Raw genomic sequence first — 22,322 nt, 5'->3', positions numbered from 1 at the left:
TCTTCCTCTCTTTCATTCCTGCAACGTTTTCCTCTTCTTTCCCTTTCTCCACGTCTGCTATTACTATTTGAATCTCTCTCTGCTACTACCACGTCTGCTCCCACGTCTGCGCTACTGCTTCTACTACTTCTTAAAATGTTTTTTTGCCATCTTCTCTTTTTATTAGCCGCATATCTCCTGTTGCTGTATAACCATAAAAGCAGTGCAGGTACTTTCCTAGTACCTCAAAACAGGGCCTCCACATGCCAGTATTATGTTCTCCTGTTACTGGTATTGGTTTGCTGGGGTATCTGTAACGCTCACCTGGTATCCACGGGGACGTCACTCAGCCTGTTCTGACCTCTTACGACTTCAAACCCTTCCCTGGAGGCTATTCGACTGGAGACTGGGCCTTGTTTTCTTGGATAGTGTGCTCTCCATCCTGCTTTCAGCGTAGCGGGCACGTTGATTGATGCGGGCTTGTTGCTGCCTAGTTACTTCACTGGCAAGAGTCTTTTGAACAGTTCTCTAACTTCGTTCCTTTCCTTCCTTAGATGATGGCCGGCGTCCGGGGATGGCAGTGTGCTGCTGAGATGAGTAGCGCTGAAGGTGAATGAGAGTGCGATGCGTGATGCACCCCTTTCATATTTGTATTGAACTGAGTTCTTTTTCTGTGTCTTTTAGGTCCTGCGACGTTTTCAGCGTGGATGCCGATTATGAAGAACAAATGCGGTGAGTAAGCGCGGCGGTGTGCGGGGCCTCTAGATGTTTCCATGCTAACCTGGAGTGTCTTTTCCCTCTTGCAGATTGATGAGAAGTTCCGGAGACAGAGTTCCCCCAGAGCGGCTGGGATTCAGGTAAGCGTTTGAAGCTCGAACAGTATTTAAAAATAAGCGAAGATTTGCAGAATGCTTACTAATGCCTTTTTTCTGTTGTTTTCCCTTTTCCCTAGGAAGCGGCGTGCCGGGATGGGAATGACACCGCCGAAGATGCCCGCAGAACAGAAGGAGCGATGAATTATGGGCAGAAGCGCTGCAAGGTAAGGCTGTTCCTAACGGTATTCTTGTTCTTGCAGGAGCTGAGCGCGGAAGAAAGATGCAGGCCTACTGGAGATGGATCCGAACACGGTGAGTGTCACGCTGCAGGTGCAGAAAACGCAAAGCATGTTTCTCAGCCTGGGCGTGGCTTAAATAGTCTCTGGGTATCCCAGGTGTCTCTGGGCTGAACCACTCCCAAAAGAATAGACTGCACATGCAGTTCTGGGAACCGAAATATGTGGGGGCATCCATCTTGTCCCCATCAATGCACTACAAGTCCAATCCCCAATGTTATCCTATGGGAGTGAGTGAGTCTGGTGCCACAAGCACCAAGTCTGACTCCAAGTGGGTCTTTGGAGGGATGGAGAGGCCCTTGAGGGCCATGTAGGTGATCGTGGCCTGGCTCCAGCCTGACATCTTGGAGGGCTGGGGACATGAGGGGCAGGAATCATGACAGTATCTCAGTTCTTCTGGCACAAATGAGTTGCGAGTAATGAATAGGGGTAACATCTTTTGGTCATCCCCTTTTGAACTGTGAACATCATTAAGTGGAATAAGGTTTGTTGGTGAAAACCTAGTGAGGTTGTCTTTGGATTTGTCACAAATATTATTCTGCTTTGCAACAGTTTGGTATTCAAAATAATGTTTGTTTTGAAACTTCACTCTTTTTATATTAGTTCCAGACTTAAACCAGCCAGAAATGCCCAGCGGGCGAACCCGGAGTGCTCCGGGGTCACAATACAGTAGTGGACTGGCGTGGCGTCCGCTCGCTTCTCTGCCTCTGGGTCTTCTGCTTCTGCTGCTGTGTGCGGCGTGGCAACCTGCTTCTCCTGGTCCCCCACAGTCCGTGCCAGTCGGAAAAGGAGTGCCCCTCGCTCCTGAGGCTCTCCGGTGCACGCCTGCCACCGTAGCCTGAATCACTTTAGGGAAAGCTTTTAAATTTTACGCTTCCCACCGCACGACCTCTCGAGCCTCTGCCTTCAAGAGGGAAGTTTTTAAATCCCACGCTTCCTGCTGCGCGACCTCTGCAATGAAGATCTCTGGAGGAAGAGCCCCTTTCTGGACCAGCTTCTGCTCACCACACAATAGTGGTCCCATTGTCCCTGCTCTCCTCCAGCTTCTGCTGCAACATGGAAATACCAGGACTACTGTACCTCCTGCTACTGCTCTCCATGGCCTGCACCTGAGGGGCCTTTTATGCCTCCCAGTGTCCCTCAGGTGTGGGTCATTAATACTGTTAGGTTGCAACTTGCAGTCTTGTTCCTCTGCAGTCCTCTTCTTCATCACAGCACTTTGTGCATTGTGGGACTTCAAGCTTCAATTTTACAATAAGCCATTAGGATGGTAGGGTCTCTGGGGAAGTAGTAAAAGGGGTTTTCACAATCTTCCTGACTTGCTGCTCCCCCACATTTGATCCTCCCGCAGACCACCCCCAGGGTCAAGATCAGGAAGCATCTGCCTTTCCCTGGCTACATGAGAGGAGTCCCAGGCCAGGTTTTGTGGGGGAATCATCTCTGATTCATCACACCAATCACCTGTGGACTTTTGTCTATGAAATGGTGGGTATCCCACTCCTCCATTAATTCATCTCTGAACTTCAACACTTCAAGAGGAATTTGTTGGGACCCTGTTGGGTGAGCTGTCCTTTCCAAAGTCTTCCTGTTGTGAGGTGAAGACATGTGTTAAATGGCAGAGGCAAGCTCTGCTCCCTAACCCTTTTCAGGGCACATTGGGGTGAACTGTTGCTGGAGCAAGACCTGCCTCTCTGCCAGCTACACAGGTACCCAGGACCTCACTGGGAAGGGGAAGGGGAACAAGAACCTATCTTATCCCTGAGCCCCTGGATTGGGACTCACAGCAACCTAAGAACCAGATTTTCCAGGTTTTCTGTGATTTTGACATTGAACCGCTTTGAGCCAGGTTTCAAGCACATCTTCAGCACATTTGAAGCACCAAGAACCTCGGTTGCTGCTTTTGATACTCTCCCAATTTTCAAAGCGCTCACACACAGCACCAAGAAGGTTGCTTGCTGCCGTTAAACTGACAGGAACAGCAAGACAGCATTATAGACTCCTAACTGCTGCTCTGATCTAACTTTGGGCCATAGGGACTGGTAAGGTCACGTTTGGTCCCTTTTGTTTGCAAAAGAACGTCTGCTTTTATGAGCATTGTGGTATTTGATTGCCTTTCACCCCTTTTCAATGACCCCCAAGTGCTGCATCTTTCTATCTTTTGTATATCGTATGCCCACTCGTTTTCGTATCCAGTTATTTTGCATGTGGTGTGTTTAATAAAGAACCTTAATTGGAAATTCTTTTATTTTGGACTGTTGTACTTTGCTCTTTGAGATGCTACTGGTTCTCTACCAACCCCCTAAGAGTAAAGCCTGCCCTAGGTCCACATTACCACAAAAGGCAAGTGAAGGAGGTATATCTCTTACGTGTGCCCGTTTCAACCTTATGATTGGGATCACTAGTGTTTTGTAAAAGTGTGCAGGCTCAATGTGCAGTTTTGCCACTACTCACCGCAGGGGTCGAAGTGGTTGGGTGCAGTGCTCCTCTGCTTTTGAAAAAAAGGTTTTACTGTTGCTATACTTATATTTTTAAAAGAAACCATTGCAGATTTTTTTTTTTTTTTTAATAAGCGTGTAGGAAGAGACTGAAAATTGCACCTCAATCCACTGCACTCAACATTCCCTTAAACAACAGGTGTGCTTGGTTGGGGGTTTGGATTGCGTTTGTGGGGGGTGGGGAGAGGGCAGAGCAAGCCTCTGAGGGGTAGGCCAGCAGGAAACATAGTTCCATTACTTATTTTCGTACACTTCGACCACGGACTCACCCTTGTACTCAGGCAGGCCAGGCAGAAATAATGTCATCACAGTCTCCCGCCCAAGAGCAAACGTTCACTGGAGGCCTAAAGGGTGGGGGCTAGGGACGCGTTTTATGATTCTCTGAGAAGGAGAATTTACAACAAGCCAACATTTTTGACTGGTTTTCTGTCTGTGGAGCTGAGGCGTTGTCCCTGAGAAGCAGTGACTGGAGAGGACTGCTGATTGTGTCGGGCTCCTCCCATTTTCCCGCCCAGTCTGACGAGCTTTACTGACACCGGTGGCTGAAGAGTCGTGAGGGAAGGCAGCTTCTTGGCCGAGAGCGAGAGGAGCAGAGCGGAGAGGAGTTTCGTTCATCTGCTGTACCTGGTGAGTGGGTCGGATACGTTAGGGAGAGATGAGGGGCGTGAGGGAGAAAGCACGTGTTCTTTGAAGACACTGCTCTCAGTGTGTCCCTTATGGAGCGTGGCCGTTGGTGATTTTTTTTTTTGGCCCCCTTCGAGTATGGTGCTTCACCCGCGCATTTGAAAGGGCTGGTAATGCGAAACTGCGTGTACGGGATGACTTTAGCCAGCTTGCCTCATGGTGCAAACACTGCAGACTTAACCGGCGTACCGCATGCTTCACACAGGACACGTTGGAAAAACTGCGCAACGCCCCTTTCAAAGTAACTGTAACCAGTTTGTAACTCAAAGTAGCAACTGCTTAAAATGTAGTCGATGTGTACAGTATGGTGAAAAGACAGTGCCATTTGACCCCGACCACCCCCTTGTCGCCCCTGTCGCTGTCTTTAGCCTTCCTTTTCATGTTGAGAGCGGCTTAGCCAGGTGCTTGCATAACGCGTGTGAACACCAGTCTTGCATTAAACAAGCCCAAATCCCATCTTCAGTGTTAGACAGTTAACTTCAGTATTTTCTATCTGTTGTATTCTGGAATTAAATTGACTCGCCAACACAAACTCGAATCTCTTCACGTGTGGATCGCGAGTACTCTGGCTTGATATACGGAAGGAAATGCGCTGTCCGCACCCGCTAAGTCATTAACAGTTTATGTCAGGGAGAATAAAAGCTTGCGTATACCCACTCCAACCATACTACCATATGTCTTCCACTGGGTCATCGCGTTGGGTAGCAATGAGGTCGTTTTCCAGTCTGCAAAGCTAACTTGACTACTTGTGGCCTATGGATTATTGTCCCTCTTATGTATTGTATTTGGTATTTTATATAGCGCTGTTTCCCCATTTGTATGGCCTTGATGCGCTTTTCCGCATTGGAACGCCTTGGGTGACCGTAGTCAATGTGCTGGAAAGTTCTAGAGGATTTTAAGTTAGGATGCGTGTGTACATTTCTGCCGATCTAGGACTTCGGTGGCTGGCTAGGCTCGACTAAGCAACTCGAAATGATCCAGGCACGTGGGAGATCGCTGTTGGAAGTTGCAATAGAGAGTTATTGTTGAGAGATTCGAAGTGTGGCCGGCTGTACTGAATTTATTTTCGTGGTCGTTGCTGTATGCTAGTGGCAGAGGTGTTTGGGTACGTCTGGTGTTTGTGTGGACGGTTATATGTGCTGTTAGACCGGAAAGCATAGCTGTAGCTTGGGCATGCCTGTGACCACAGGTGTGGTGTAGATATATGTACTGTAGGTCTTCAGGGGTTGTACGTACCATGGTCTTCATGGATTATTTAGCTGGTGCAATCCCCATTCCGAGTGGACAGCGTGGTTTCCTCTTTCACAGTCTCTCAAGTGTAAAGGGTCAGAGGATTCATTATGCCGAAAAGGAGCTAAGATTTGTGAGTCTTCAATTCCTGTGGGACTGGCGGGCGAATGCGCCGCGGGACGCGGCATGGCAGGCGCCGCCCCTTAGTGGGGGTTGCCGGGCCAGAGACTCCCCCTCTCCCCTTTCCTCCTCCTCCGGCAGTCCCACGGGGGAGTGGGAGGAGGGGCCAACTCACGACCACGGGGGGGGCGGAGGGGGAGGGGGCCGCCCCGGAAGTGGCTGGGGAACATGGACTTGGTTGGGGGAGGGGGGGCTGGCGGGAGCAGGAAGCCGGGGGGGGGGGGGAGACCCTACAAAAGGGTAGGATCGTCACACGAGCGATCCCTTCCCCCGGTTCCTGCTCCCGCCACGTGTGCTCCAAGAAGAAGCATTTTCCCACCCGCCCTCCCTTTATGAAGAAATGTGATGTATTGAATTTTGTTTCCTTTCAGGTCGCCCGGCGGAGTTACATTGCGATCCCTGTAGCAAAGCGCTGTCAGGCCCATAGGGGAATGCACAGCCAACAGATTAGATCTTACGGTGCCCCAGGAGTACTAGACTCAGGGGAGGCCCTGGGGAAAAAGGGGAGGGAGATAGGGGTCTTGGAAACCATTCCAAACCCAAAAGAGAGGGGCGGGGGGGATCAAAAGAACAAAGCTCAAAAATACAACAAACTTCTTCAAGGGAAGCCCGCCGGGGGGGAAGGAATTTGGGGATGAGGGTCTCGAGTAGAGGCTGTGCTAGAGAAGAAGGTGGGACTGTGAGTCAAAGTAGTATGGGACACTAGTACATATGGACATCGCAGGACGATGACTTTTTAGGCAGGGAGAAAGTGGTGGGTCGGCACCGGAGGGCGGGGTCGGCCCGGTGTATTTATGGGGAGTATGAGATGCATTGGGACACTGTCGGTGGTGTCTGTATAGGAATCTTGCAGTCGCAAGGCGCCAAGGGGCGGCCTGCGGTAGATAGAAGGGGACGTTGGGGACTCAGAGAGGGGAGGGGGCGGGCAGAGCTGCATTTGGGTCAACGGACCAAAGTTAAGAGGAGAACAAAACGATATGGATGGGGGCAAGTGGCAATCAACGACAGATGACCAAGGGGTAGAGAGAAGATAGACAGGGCCGGGGTACCCCAGAGGCGTCCGTACGACGCCGACGGCGGGGAGGGGGGGCGGAGACCCTAGGTAACCTCACACGGAGTAGAAGAACCTGTGGTGTGGTGAATTACGGATCGTATGTAAGATAACTCCAAGACTTTATGCAAAATAAAGCTGCTGTGGCATTAACACTTCCAATCGTATACAACTTGTCTCTGCCTATTATTTCTTGCACAGGGAATGCTGAGGAGGGAAGGACGGCACGTCGGAAAGAGTGGGGGAGGGGCAGGGGTGGATGTGCCGGCCTACACGACACCAGGACTAGGGGTTGGTTGGGTGTGCAGTGGGGGGGAGGTGAATGGCGTTAGGATGCCCCCGCTAAGGAAACGCTGGTGCTGTGTTCATGATTGGAGAAGTTGTCCTAGCTTTCGTATGAATGATCTACGTCTGCCTCATGTGGCATAGGAAAATGGAGACCCCTTGTTGTCAACGGCTGTAGGCATATGCCTGAGCACCATAGTCGCCAGTAACCTCCTCTTTCAGTTCTGCACCGGTATGTGGGCTGGTACGATATTATTTTAGGCTGTGACTCCATATGTCGCAGCGCGTGCGTTCCAGGTTCGAGGCTAAAAAGGAACAGAGGACTACAGAATAGCTTGGCACGTAACACGTGGTAATCACTGCCCCCTCAACCACCACCTCTCGTTGCACACACCATTCGTGGTGCACTCCTTGTTTCTTTCCAGTGCATGCTCTCTGTGGACCAGTATTGCACCCTGGAAGCCAGCTGAGCATTGAGCTCCAGTATAGGTTGCCCTTCTCCCTCTTCTGCACTAGCACTCTATCAGAAGGTACATTCTATCAGCGACTAATCTAGCTCTCCGCAGTAGCAGTATTTCAGTCTCCGCAGAGCGTTATTTAACACCTCCAGTGAGAGTGTGTGAGGAATTGCCATCTGGCAAGAGTGTTGGAAGGCCTAACTTAAAAAAAAGTGTATTAAATATTAAAATGATGTGGATAATTAATCTCTGAACTAAAGCTCCATGTCAAAAGCTTAGTGCGTACCTCTGCCCTACTGCATCACCCGCAGTGTGTACGCTGAGTGCACAGAGCTGGTTCAGAGGTCACTGGTTCCCCTTTCGAGAGCTGTAGTGACTGCCAAGTCTCTGTACTGCAGGCACCAAAACCCTATACTTATGAGTCTACCCTACTGGTGGCAGACACGTCTCTAAATATAAGCCATATTCGAGTTAAGGTATGGTGAATGGTAATAATGACACCCACAGCAATGCAAATATCACGTGCCACAGCTGTGGGAGGGTTATATGTATTCTTCCCAGACAAAGCTGCCCTTGCCCACTGGCAGGACTCCAGACTTGGGGGTGCACCACTCCACACGAGCCTGACATAGGAATCAAAGGGCACACCATTTACAAAAGGCTTGGCCTCACGCCAGGGTGCTGCATATATGAAGACCTTTTGATTCTATTGATAAGGGAAGTGGTCTTGGTTAGTGTACACAGGTGGTGCTCTGTACAGCTGGGGGAGGTTCCACCATCTTGTTTCTCACTGCCTTTATTGCTACTTCATGTCCTCTCCACTTCCTTTAGCACAAAACACTTTGTGTGTGATGTCAGAAGGCAAAGTCCACTTATTTCAAGAACCAGAACTGGACCGCTAAAGCAGGCTAGCTTTAGTCCCCATCTATCGCCTGTGGCTGTTTGACTTTTAAAAGACGTAGTCACCCAACGATTCTTTGAAACATCTTTTATACTTCAACCCTTGAAGTTTTCGTTGGACCCTGTTGGAAGAGCAGTCCTTTTAAAAAAGTCCTCCCATTGTGAGATGAAGACATGTGATCAAGGCATAGGCAAGCTCTCTCCCTGACCACCGCAAGGGACCATTGGGGTGAACTGCTGCTGGTACAAGACCTGCCTCTCTGCCAACCACAGTGGGACCCAGGACCTCACTGTGTTGAACAACCCCTGAAGTTGTGTCCTAGCCTCCCCACAGTTTGGAAGTCCCAGAACAAGGACCCATCTCGCCCCCGAGGCCCTAAATTGGGGTACATAATGCCTTGAGAACCAAGACAACCAAAATAGCTAGTGTTTTTCACCATTTAACTACTTGAAGCCATGTTTCAAGAACTGTTCGATACATCTGAACTGCCGGGACTCTCCGCTCTTTTGCACGCTCCCAATCCACAAATCGCTCATACAGTACCAAGAAGTCTTGTTCAGCGCTGCCAAGAACTGTATTATTGACTGCTACCTGCCCCCTTGATTCATCTTTGGACCCTAGACACTGGCTAGGTCACAATCCCTTTTTTTCTTTCATCCAAGACCATATCCTTTTAAAGAACATGTTGTTTGTTACTTGCCTTACACTGGATTCGAGTGCTGCATCTTGCTATATTTGGTTATTCTGAGTTCTTCCCTCAAGGTTGGGTTTTGTGTAGTGTTATTCTAGTTAGTTATTACTGCATGTGTTTAGTCTATATTTCTATAAAGGCTTGATTGGACATTCCTTTGTTTTGGACTGTTCTACATTGCTGTTTGGGTTGCTACTGGATCACATTCACCCCCTCGTCCCATGTTACCCCAAAAGGCAAAGGAAGTATATCTCTTAATTGTGCCTGTTTTAACTTTATAAGTATGTTGGCTCCCAAGGCCCACTTTCACATGCAGACCACTCATCGTGGGGTGGTGGGTTGGGTGCAGTCGATGAGCAGAGAGCATGAGCCCTTCCTCTACAAACAAGGAATGAGAACTTCCTTCCCCTCTACACAGGGCACACTTGGATTCAGAAAGCTGTTTTTGGTTCTTTGGGTAGCATGTGGCCGCTTGCTTGCAATTGTTCATTATGGAGACAAGGAAACTGCAAATGGTTGGACGATGCATTCTTCCTCAAGCTTCTACCATGGGCGTACGTCATAAGAATGTATGGGGAATCAAAACATTGTCAGTGTCAATATTCCAGTCATCCTAAAGTATAATAGTCAGGAGAGTTCGAGCGTCTTTGTCCAGTTTACCTTGTTCACAATGCAATGTGCCAAAACCCCCATTAGCAGGGGTGGACTGGCCTATAGGGAACTCTGGAGATTTCCCGGTGGGCCTCTGCACCCTGGGCCTCTTTTGTGTGGTATTTCCAAATGTTCTCCTAGGAAAAGCATTGGGCTTGCTGAAAATGTGTCATATGGGGCCACTTTGAAAAAGATTTCCAGGGCCTCTTTTAGTCCCCAGTAATTATTTCCAGGGCCTCTTTTAGTTCCCAGTCCACCCCTGCCCATTAGCACCTGGGAGTTTTGCGTGGCGTTAAGAAAAGGTCCAGTTTATTTTCTTCTTCGAAAATGTGTACAACCCTTGCTGATATAGAATTGCAGGCAGGGCTCAAGTCGAGGGTACATGCAGTTTGATGTTGCCCCCACCCTCCACCCTTTCTTCAGGGGGCACCCTAATATGCTATTTTCTGGTGTGCCACATTCTGTAGTCTCCAACCCCTCACATTTTTAGGACTTGGCCCCTGGTTGCAAGAGGCCAGCAAAATACATTGGAATAGGTTAATTGTGGTCTACTCTAATAAATTGCATTTTCACTGCCTCTCTGACGTGCGGTGCATACTAAGTGTGACTTTTGTAGTCTGTTTTTCAGTGCCAGTAGTTCTGTTAAAGCAGGGAGGCTTGCACTGCCTTTCTGAGATCCGGGTTGGCATGATTGATGCCTGCTGCTGTGTACGCATAGTCCGCCAATGTCTTGTTTTTAAGACGTCCCAAGTGTTTATACTGCCTTGTCGTGTCACCATAAAAGTTGGACCATGTGGAACTTTTCTTCTCCAGACTACACAGATGCATTTATGGAACACATGCGGTTATGGTGAAGAAATGTTAAGCTTGGAGGTCCTATCCATGTATTCAGGGAGAGCTGTTTGCCCCCCATACCTCCCTGAATAGTTGAGATTACCTTTTGATGTGTACTTCTCCTTGTTGCCACACAACCTTCCCCTGCTTATCCGTACTTCGTCGCACTGTTCCGCTTTCCACTGCAATTCCCTGTTGTAATATGTTCACACTCGTATGAATTGTGCATTTTTATTTTCATGACTTGCCAGTTGTCCTATTTCTAGCTCAGACAAAGTAGCCCATTCAATGAAATATTGCGCAATTACACTACTCTGCCAATCTCAAGGTCTGTGGTGTGGGAACGAATGATTGCTTTCTTTTTTAAAAAAAAATGTTTTTTATTTGGTTTGGCTGATCAAATCAACCTTTCAAATACATGAAAATACAAACTTACAATGTACATTTTTATCAATTCATTATTAAAAACAAAGTATAAAATTGCTCGTTTAACCAAGAATCACGATATATACAACAAACTTGATGTATTAATAAAAATAAGAAACTATCATTCGATTTCATTGTGGTCGTTGGGTAAAATAGCACTTAAATATTGTGTTATTGCAATTCTAATAACCAGTTTTGAGCTTCTAAATAGTCTGATCCAAATTTCATTTTCATCCATGGGGACATAAGCACATAGTAGATCAGTGAAAAAGGAGTTTCTTAGTGCAGTTAAAGCTGGGCAGCTCACTAACAAGTGCTGCAGAGTTTCAGAAAGGTCTGTTTTCACAAAATCGATAGTAATTTAATTGTTTCTGAACCATCCCTCTCCTTGCCATTATTTCCCTTGTCGGCAGTAAATTAAACCTGAACCGTAGATATTGGTGTCTAATATCTGGCGCGGGAAATTTAACCAGGTAATCTGCCATTGTACGTAGCCTTTTTTTGCCCAAACCACTGTTCGTTAAAATCTTTGTAGGTGGAACATTTGGCAGTATTACATATCCAGTCATACTGGAATAGCTTTAACTTGGCTCGGTCAGGAAGTGTTTCAAGGGATATAGTTGCATCTGCCAGAGCGTTCAGTACACAAGTTCGCCATTTAGATGGAAAAAAGTCTTGTGAACCTGCAAGATGAAATGCAACTGTGCTTAAGATGTTCTTTGCCAATCCCAGTAAACATTTTCTAAATAGTGCACTGATTTTCCACAATAATTGTGAGAATAGCGACACCAAACCCATCTCAAAACGAATCATGGGGAGTGGAGCACAATTCGGGAGTTTTAAAACAGATCTCCAAAATCGTGTTTCACATAGATCCCACGTGTTACTCCTGATAGGCAGTTTGGTATCAACTCCATATAGTTAGATTGGGACCACTTTTGCTTGATAAAAAGCCATAATGTGGCTGTATGAAAACTTCCCATACTTATACACAAGTATGTTAGCCTGTGATTTCAACGTTTCTAATTTCAAGTTCAATGTAACAATATAGGCTTGTTCACTTAGAGTGTTAAAGATGGTTAAGCCTAAGTATTTGTAGCTTTCAACATTCATTAATGTGACATTGTTAAGGTGCCACTTATATTTTTTCCCACGCGAAACCTTTTTGGCTTTTTGACAGACTACTACTTGTGTTTTCTCTAAGTTAATCATGAGATTGTTTTCTATTGAGCATGCGTACAGCTTGTCCAATAAATTCTGTAGCCCTTTAGGGGTCCGTGACAAGAGGACTAAGTCGTCTGCATACAGCATCCAAGCTATGCGTTGTTGGCCCAGTTTTGTTGCATCACTGATAATGTCTGCAAACGATTCTCCAAGATCAAGAATAAACAAGTTAAACAAAAAAGACTCCAAGATGCAACCTTGCTTAAGACCTCGCCCAGTTAGAATTAATTTGGAGAGCAAGCCTTCGATGGTGAGACGAACTTGGGTCGAGGTGTTGGTATGAAGTTCTTTTATAATGGTAATAAGACAAGGCGGACATGCAAAACAAATTAATTTTTGATAGAGTAGATTACGATCAATAGAATCAAAAGCAACCCTAAAATCAATAAATGCCAAATATAATAATTGATTCCGGGCTGCACACTGTGATTTTAACATGTTCAATGTCATGATATTTGGTGCTGTCCCTAACCCCGACACAAAGCCCGCTTGGAAAGGGTCCCTCGTTCTTAAATTCCAAGCCCAGTTGTTCAGTTCTCTGAGTACAATACGATTGAAGATCTTCCCGGGTGCATCCAACAAGGCGATGGGTCTATAACTGGCTGGATCCGACCTATTACGTTTTTTGTATATTGGGAGAATGATTGAACGTTTCCATGAGTCAGGGATTAATTGCGTCTGAATGATATTTGATGAGAAGATGTTATATCTCGGACCAAATTTCCGGGTGTCGTTTTGGCATGAAATTCGAGAGCCCATCCGGACCCGGAGCTCGAGATGAACTTGCCTTATTTATGAAGAATAAAATGACTTCTTTATCAAAAGTTAAGGAACATTTTTCTGTTAATTCTGGCAATCTTTGTTTGCTTATGTTCGAACATGGCATATATAAACTTGAAAAATGTGTGACCCATGCCTGTTCTGACACATTATTAGACTGATGGATTATTTGATGACCTGTAGTTACTTGATTGATTACTGACCAAATTTGTGACGTGTTCTTGCCTGCTAGCATGTTTAACATTTTAGAGCTATCATTTTGAAATAAACGATTACTTTGTCTTCATTCTAACTGTCCCGCACAAGATACCGATGCACAAGGTGTGCCTTTCTCTCTCGCTTCTCTCCTTTCCTTGCATTGTCACCCTTTTCTCTCTTCACCCCGATACCACCTACTCCTTCCTTTCTCTTCCCTATACTCTTCTACCTACCGTTCTCTCCCCTCATCTTCTCCCTCTCAACTTCCCTGTAGTTTTCCTCACACTTCTCTCTTAACTCCCTCTTTCTCACTGTTTTACTGCCCTCGCTCACACTTGCTCTCCTGTCCCTACTAGTGCATCCTATTCTCCACCCTCTACACAGGTCTCCTCTATCATCCTCACTTCCGTTCACTCAATGTCTCCACTCTGTTTCTCGCACTGTTGCCATAGTCGCTCCACCCTCTCATGCACAGTACCTCACCAGCATTCTATATCCACAATCTCCAACGCGTCCTCAGCACTCCGCTTTTCTGCCTGGTCTCTTAATCTTCCACCTCTCCTTCTTCGTAACCCTGAACACACTTCATCCGTCTCTGGCCATGCAGGGTTTTTCATGCCCAGGCTTCCTCAGTTTTTGTATAGATCCTTGCTCACACCTGTCCTCTTGGGCCACTCTGTTGCTTCCTTATCCCCAGGGGTCAGGCTCCAATGCCGAGTTCTTTAAGAACCCATATGAGCCCTGTCGCTTTTCATATAAGAGCGTTTGTGAGGTGTTGCCATGGCTTGGAAATTGTGGCCCGCTCATAGTCAATTGGTGGTGGGACCTGAAGCGGTATCCATGCCAGAAACAGCAGTATGGCACAGGGCACTACAGCGAGGGATGAGGGGAAAGTAGTGACGACGTAGGGGCCTGGAATGCACTGGTACAATTGATGGAATTTTTTTTCATCAAATGATAAGCCCCTGTGGGGCACTGCAGGGTGGAAGAATGGGGCACAGTGGGCAACAGGGGAAGGATATGGGCAAGGAGGGGTTAATAGAGACCTGGAACTGTTAAATAATGCTGCCATGCAGAAGCGTACAGGTTGAAGCTAAGCCTCTATAAGATTAATTGGGAAGCTGCAAGCTCAACGAGTTATGTTCTAGCAGTTTGTTTTTGACCCCCATAATGTAAAGTGATGAAGCTGTTGTTGTAATGCTTGGTGGACCATATGGTTGCATTTTTGTGAAATAATAGAAAGGTTTACAAAACAAAAAGCACATTTGTGAGGTGGCTGTGTCTCGTCGTTGTCGGATACTTGCGTTGCCCTGCTGTAGTTCAGGGAAGTCTGGCCAGCAGCTGGTGTGCCACTCATCGCCGAGGAGGTAGGACTTCCACACAGGTTGACCTGTTCAGTCTGGAGATGTGCAGTATCCTGATTCAGAAAGAAAGCGGAGAGGAATTCCACCAGATGTGAGTTGACAAGGCATGGTGCAATAGACTGTGGTACCAAGGTCGCAGGCATGTCTGGCACAATCAGGAGTTCAGGGGCTCGGGCCCTCGCAACTCCCTCACTCTACCTCTTGGGTAGGACTGGCTTTGCCATATGACTTGGTGGGCCATCTACCCCAGGTTGGGCATGGAAAGTTGTATATCTCCAGTGGATCTTTTATATGATAACGCCTCTTTATGAAATTCCACCTATGAACCCCCAATAAAAACTTAAGTGCATAATGTGCCTCCACACTACCGAAGCTTTCTCTTCTGCTGTCCTGCTCCATCACAACCCAGAAGACGTTGGTTGTTTCTGATACGGGGGAACCATGGCGTTATAACAGTGCTAGGAGCATTTGGTTTTTGTGGAGACCCTAAAGGATTAGTTGTGGTATTTACAGTTGCCTCATATGTTATGGCAGCGTGGATTATCAGGCTAGCTTTTTTTTAGGTGATATATCAGCGTATTTTCATATACCTTTTGTTCTTGTGATGCAATCTGCTGAAACGTAAAGTATATTTAGTATGACTTTTATGGTGTTTTATTCGGTCCATTTGAGTGTTAGCTGTGAAACCAAGAAACATTGTTCTTAATGTGTTGTAAGATTACTAACTGAGCTGTTTTTATGTATTGTCATGCTTTGATGGAAACATCTGAATAAAGCTATTGATGATGACTGCTAAACCCCATCGCTTCACCTAGGTGGAGGGATGACAATGCCTTGATTCCCCTGATGCAGAAAAGGCATTTCACAGCATCAGATTAGGTTATATGTTAACCATTGAGCATTCTGGCATTACAGTATTCTTTCTAGATGTGTCGCACCTATGTTTCAGTAAGCCCCAGTCCTCAATCTTGATTAATGTCTATTCTCTCTTTGTGCCTTCACTTCAAAGCAAGACTAGGCGGTCTGCTTTATATACTTCGGCTATTGGCCCACTGGTGTGCAGCGTTTGGCCCGATTCTTTACTTCGGGCCATATTTCTAGATCACCAGCAGATGGGATTGGGTAGATTAACTCTGTATTCTCTATTTTCTGTGAGGACATACAGTTAAGACATTTTAAGAGATGGAACCTGGGGTGGGCTTGCAAAACTACACTGGTGCTGTTGTATTATGGCATGAAAGATGTATTCTGGTCAGCAATGAGGCAATATGATCAGAGGTGATGGGCAATCCCTGCCGGTAATGGCCTGCTAAGTGGGTAATATCACCATTAGCACTCGTTTAGATCACACTATTTGGGTTATTTTAAAAAAAAAAAAAGTATTCCCAGATATCAATAAAGAAAATTGACTTTACAGCAGCTTCAGGAACTGCTGCGTAGGTTGAGCTACGATGGTGCTAAGGGGTTGGTGGGATTCAGAGAATTGGGAGTGCCTGCCATGTGGCACACAGGTAGAATGCATGTTTATATCGGTGAATAGAGCCCATGTTCGAGCTTCCTGATGGGCGCTAGTCAATCATCAGAGTGCTAATGACTGATGGGTTAGGATTCCCCTGATTGGTGGAATGATCAACTCAAATTTATGACTCCCACCCCAGAACCAAGTGACACTATACCCAACAAAGTTACCACAGATGGTGAGGGAACTTCCATTGGTGTGTTTCTTGCTCAGATTATAGCATGCAACTTTGAAGAAGAAAACAGGTCTTTCATGTCTAGTACTATAGGGTGCTATTCTAGTGAACATAAGGTCCTTAATCAGTAACATGTCATGCAAAGAATGGGATGCAGAATAATTTTTAGATCAAATAATCAGACCGACTCAGGCAGTTGGCATAGTCTCATCCAACTGCTTTACTATCAATTGTCTAAAACAGGGAGTTAACAACGGACATCTACGGACATTCGAGCGTGTGCGCAACACAAATCACATAAAAATACTTCATAGCAAAAATTCACCACACATGACGTCATACTACGTGGCAAATAAGAAAAACCTACTAGGGAATGGTTTATGGGGAACCTCCAAGTACACTTTCTATATTGGGGTGGGTTGTGATAGGACATCTACTATCAGGTGGACTACTTAAGCCTGACTCTAGTGCAAGTCCTCCTCAACACTTATTAAGTACACAGAATACTATTGGGTCTTAAACTATAAGGCCCTCTACAATTGTTTGGCACGCTCATGCCATGTCTTGAACATTTGGCTCCTTAGCTGCACGTAACCTCACCCAGGTACCGGGAGGTGGACTTGACTTTGCTTCCCACCCAATTAGCCCCACATCTCTCATCGCCCATGCCTTCTGCCATGCCGACTGTCTTTGAACTTGCACCTTAACGAGGGATAATCCAGCTTCTCACATTCACTGTTCTTGATGGACAGATAACTGGCCTTGGCTTGCTCCAGCTTTGATACCAAGCCAAACGGCCCTTCTCGCTTCTCCAGCTAATTCCTTGCTGCGACACAAACAGCTCTTGATTCTTCTTTCTCCGTGTGTTTGAACTTAATAAAATATATGGCACCGATGTCCAGCCACTATACAATGATGGCTTTGCCTGCAGTCTATTCACTACATATAGCCAGCTTCTATGATCATTTAGTCTGCTTGCATTGCTGCGTCTGTACATTTATTGAACGACTTGCTTTTTTTGCACTGTCACACACACATATGCAATTTTCCTTTCTTCATAAGGAGATTCAATCGATTCCTTATTTCGTCATCGGTTTCTATAAGGTCCATACGTCTTATCTTGGTTCGCCACTCTCACTTCTTGTGAAGTCACCAGCTTCTCTGTCTCTTGTTTTCATATTCCTTCGGGGATCTCTTCCAATAGACTCATCTCTTCGTGCACACATTTGGTATGGCTTTCTTAATGGATAACGTTTCTCGAACACTCATCGCAGTATGGTCACAACTAATGGTGTCAAGCATGGTGCAGTTTCAGGCTTCCAACATACAGGCAGTAGGGTGGCGGGACTTCCTGCAGAGGCATTCAGCTGCTCCTCTTCACTAGCATATTCTGGGAACAGACACTGTACACATTTTGGGGAAAGATCTTGCTTTAAGGTTGTCTGGGTCATGTGGAACCAATTCCCTTTAAACATGTGTGAGGGCGAACTGGGTTTCAGCCATGTGACTAGTTAATCTTATGTGGACTTTCACAACTGTCTTAATCTAACTGGATCACTACTATGCTTGTTAGTGATACTTTGCATTCAAATATTATTCACCTATATCACCTACTTATACTCAGCAGCTTAGGTTCAAATGTATCGTTTTGGCTCTATGGACAGAAGACCTAGGATGTAACATGAAATGTTCTGCTATGACTGTATACTGGGACCTAGTCTTGTTTAGCTTTAGGAACAAACATTCTATTTAAATTGATGCAGCATTTGGATTTGTTCCTCTCTTGTTTTCGCCCATGAGGCTGGCATCCTCGCCAAATTGCTGGTCCACTGGGTCACTTACTTTGCTCTTAGGCTAAGGGTAAAAAAGATTTGGTACAGTTTGAAGAGATTTCTCCCCAGTAGTTGGTTGAAGTACTGATGTTCCATCACACTGTTTGGCTGCTCATGCAGGGAGGGGAGCAAGGCATTGAATTTAACAGGGAAAGTTATTGAAAGTTAACTGGAGTTCCCAGCCTTTTAAGATGAGGTAGCAATACCCTTGAGCTGGATGGTGGATGCAGAAATTATTCAAACATCAATAATCGTAACAACTCGGGTAGTTGGCAAAAGGATAACTGTTTTAATATCACTTATCTAAAACAGGGAGTACAACGGACATCAACAGACGTTCCTCATCACGGTCTCGAAGCATTTAATAAAAAAGCTTGTTTGTATAATAGAAAATCATCATAGGTGACGTTAACCCACGTACTACTAACATTATCCTATGTGGCAAACTACCAAAACCTAGTGGCAAGTGTGATGGGATCTAACAGGATCATCCAAGTATATAATCCATACTCGTCTAGGGCAGTGGAATAATGTGATGGGCTTCTTAACATCAGGTGGGGCAACCAAGCCCTCCCCTTAAATGGGTCACTAAATACACAACGTCCCATTGGCTAAATAACTATAGGACCCTTAATTGTGTGGTCCTTCATCATTGGTTAGCTTCTGACTTCCGTCGGTACCTTCCCACCTATGTATAGCAGCACGCAGGCTGGACGTCCAGGTGCTGGTGAGCTCATCTTTGACCATAGCTTCCCACCAATTAGCATAATCATGTCCTTGGGAGTGTTCTTTACTTTGGAGAATTCAGGGGAGTGAAGGCACGCACTGCCCTTGTGCGTAGGTGTGACAATCATGCTCGTCCAACTTCTTCTCCCCACCTGACTGAAGACCACAATATCGAGCTTTTAGTGTATTAAAACACTATTTTCTAATAGACCGCTGACGTCTTCATGTTTTTGACATGGCCTCCTGCACAGGAGCTTTATTTCACACAATTTGTATCCAATGGTGGCTCACCCCAGCCTGATACAGCCTTGGCTTCTTGACTCATCCAGTCTTGCATTTCTGAGATTCACTTGTTTTCTGACTGCGACATACTGAAAAAGTGGCCTTGCTACTTTTGCTCAGCTCTGCTATTGTACGTAGTGGAAACATCCATTCTTTACTGACTCCAATATATACAACTTGATGCATACCGCAATCTATTCACTATAAAGCTAGCCTCAGGAATACTTCATCTGCTTGCGTTTCGTTGCATATGTATACGTGTAAAACGGCTTCAGATCTTCTATCTCGTAGCATAAGCTTCTTCATCTTGATCCCAAAATGACACTTATCTTAGATACTTTCTTGATGCCTTATAGAATTGCCTATATCCTCTTGCTTTGTATGATGTCACCATTCATCTTCGCCATTCACTTGTCCTGTTTCTTCCAGAATTTCATTCAAATGACCATTGTATTGTCTCGTATAAAGGTATGGCTTTCTCAGTGGGAACCTTGCTTCCCAGCTTCTCCTAGGTGTCAGTATTTTCACTGGTACTGCACGTGTGTTACACTCTGGCTCCAAAAATATAGGTGCTATGGGCGAGGTGATTGAGGCAGGGGTACTTGACTCCTGCTCTACACTCTCCTCTCTGGGCGATTCATCGGCCACTCTCCCATCATTCTTCACATCCTTGTCTGAAGAAATGCTTCTTAGGGATCCATATCTTTGACTCCCTTCAGGCATCCAGCTGATTTCACATGCTCATCCTTGTTCCAAGTCATGAGCATGCACTGTCCACTTGGACTGTAATAGATCCATATTATGGTTCTTTGGGATACAGAAATTTTGTTTGTTAGTTTGCTATAAGAGAGGTTTTCTTGGGTGAGAGATCAATTATTACTCGTATTTCTCTGCAAAATAACCAATAAGAAAAATCTGCGGTTTTTCAGATTGGCTGAGGCCTTGCACCTCTCACTGGGGCATCTGATGGCCTTCATATGGGCCTTGCTCCCATTCTGTATGACTTGATGTTCATCCGCCATCGATCCAATATTAACTAAAAAGCAAACCGCTTCCTGGGTGCAAGGCTAACGCCCTGCTTGTTTTGGTACCAGCCACCACTGCCTTCCTCTGGGAGATTTGTGCAATCTAACTGTGGGTTACGCTTCCAGACTTGCTGAACAGTGCTCTGACATCAGGGAGCAGTGTGGTGGTTGTGTAATTAGGTAAGACGTGTTTTAACGACGGAAGTAAGGACCGATGACAGAAGTGAGAGTGAGACTGACCGGATGAACATTTGGGACTCGCCACGAGGCCACAGGGGGCACGAACCTGTGAATAGGTAAGTGGGTAGCTGAATATATCATAGGACTTCCTCGACCCCCCCCTGTCCCATCCCTCAACCCGCTTGGGGAGCTAGCCCCAACATAAAACGGTTATTTTATATGGCTTTCACGGATGCCATTTAAGAGGTTGAATGCTTGGAGCATAGCCCTTCATGTGGCACGGATTTAAGGGATCGGGGCTCGGAAGCTTTTCATGCCCTCTAGTAAAGGAGTAATACGTTGTATATGTTTACTGAGGTTCTTGGTTATGCGTAACCAGTAAGTGTCCTGTGATATTTGTTGTACTGGCTTGGGTCGTTTTTTTTAAACTTTCATGTGTGTGTTGATGCTACATCAAGTTGGATTCTCCGTGTGTATTAATTCCAGTCCTTTCCCTAGTTAAATGACTGGGGAGAGCTCTATTGTATCTATTTACATAATACAACGTATTAACGTGTGTTTTGCTCCATCAACATGCAGAACAGTTTCTATACCATGTTGTGCTGGGGCGAAACGCCAGAATACAGCCCCCCCCCAATCATTGCTATGGCACTTCTAACCGCGCACTCCCTCTCCAAAATCATGAAAACATTGCAATTTTTAAATACTGTTTTATTGTCTTTTACTTAAAATGAACGACAACGTATGCAACAATATTGCTCAGACATTTTCTTTTCATTATCCCAGGTTTATGTTCATAACATTGCGCCGTTCCAAATGTTCTGGCAGGAATAATGGAAGATGGGTGTGAAATAAAGGAAACAAGTTAGGAGAGGGTGAAAAATAAGGTAGTTCACAACTATATTCGGTTCCCTCTCCCTTTCCCTAATGTGCATCAAATTAAGCATCTGCAAGTTGGCAGATGGGGGGAGGGGCGCCGGGACAGTGTGTAAACGTATGTAAATTACCAAAAGCTAGAGCCAAGGGTTTTGGGAGGTATTAAGAGAAAGAGTTACTTGACATTTGGGGCCGTAGTCAGCCATTGTTCCTTGCTTAGCAGGCATGGCAGGCTGAGAGATGCCTCAAAGCTCACTCTGCTCGGGTGCAGTGCTCTGTGACCTTAGAATGCTATCCGTAAGGCAGGTTCCATCTTTGGGCAGGGCAAGAAGCCATTTTGTCAGGTATTGGCCAGGGCAGGGGCTAGAAACACTGCTCATTTTGCCCATAGGTCTACCTTGCTGTCTCCCTCAAGCCCCCAAATTCTTGTTGCACAGTCCACAATGTACCGCCCCACCCAGTCCCAAACTCACTAGGTTTTGACGTGGCACCAAGCCTTCGATATCAATGATGCTGTAACTCTGCATGGGACTATCCATGATGAAACATGGTGCACAAAAGATGGAGGGTGGGGCATGGAGTCATGAAAAAGTTGCCAATCCTAGGCATACAAAAAATTGATGTGGTTTGGCAGCTGCAGGATAGTGTGGCAGCTGCAGGATAGTGAAGAGCAATGTGTTAACCAGTGGCCTACAGAACTTATGAGGCTGGGGTATATGAGGGACTTTGAAACACTGCAAACACGAGATTTTTGCATTATTGGAGTCTCTCACACATACAGTTAATGAACACACACAGAACCCCACTTTCTTCCCACACTACCAGTAACACTGATGGATGGGAGAACTTGTGTCGCCCTCACAATTGCCAACACCACTGAAACAGAATCGCATGCAGCTGCATCCTCCGTCAAAAGCGAGGGCAATGATACCAGTACTGCAACAAAGGAGGATCACCCCACAGCAGTAATACTTAAATATGCCATGAATTGTTTGACACAGCAGATCACCAAAACAAACTATAGAGAAACAAAACTACCCAGCCTGAGACGGTGGGTGGTGAGAACAAACCAGAAACAACAAACGTAGACTGAAGTGGGCTCCAAGATGGCAGGATACCCATTTAAAGACCCACAACCCGCCCATCCCCCTTTGGGCTCAGGACC

At 46.0% G+C, this 22,322-nt stretch overlaps 1 protein-coding gene across 1 annotated transcript in view; it reads left to right on the top strand.

Annotated features, from left to right (window-relative positions):
* The first annotated feature begins 4,074 nt into the window (after window positions 1-4,074).
* CSRP2 (cysteine and glycine rich protein 2) overlaps window positions 4,075-22,322 on the top strand; it is a 238,009-nt gene continuing 219,761 nt past the window's right edge. The window contains exon 1 of the mRNA XM_069629271.1: window positions 4,075-4,212. The gene's annotated coding sequence lies outside the window, so the exon portion shown is untranslated. The remainder of the gene's footprint in view (window positions 4,213-22,322) is intronic.

This window comes from Ambystoma mexicanum, chromosome 12, assembly GCF_040938575.1.
Source record: "Ambystoma mexicanum isolate Mex_15411 chromosome 12, UKY_AmexF1_1, whole genome shotgun sequence".
Classification (NCBI taxonomy): domain Eukaryota; kingdom Metazoa; phylum Chordata; class Amphibia; order Caudata; family Ambystomatidae; genus Ambystoma; species Ambystoma mexicanum.
This window is presented reverse-complemented; position numbering and strand designations above follow the sequence as displayed.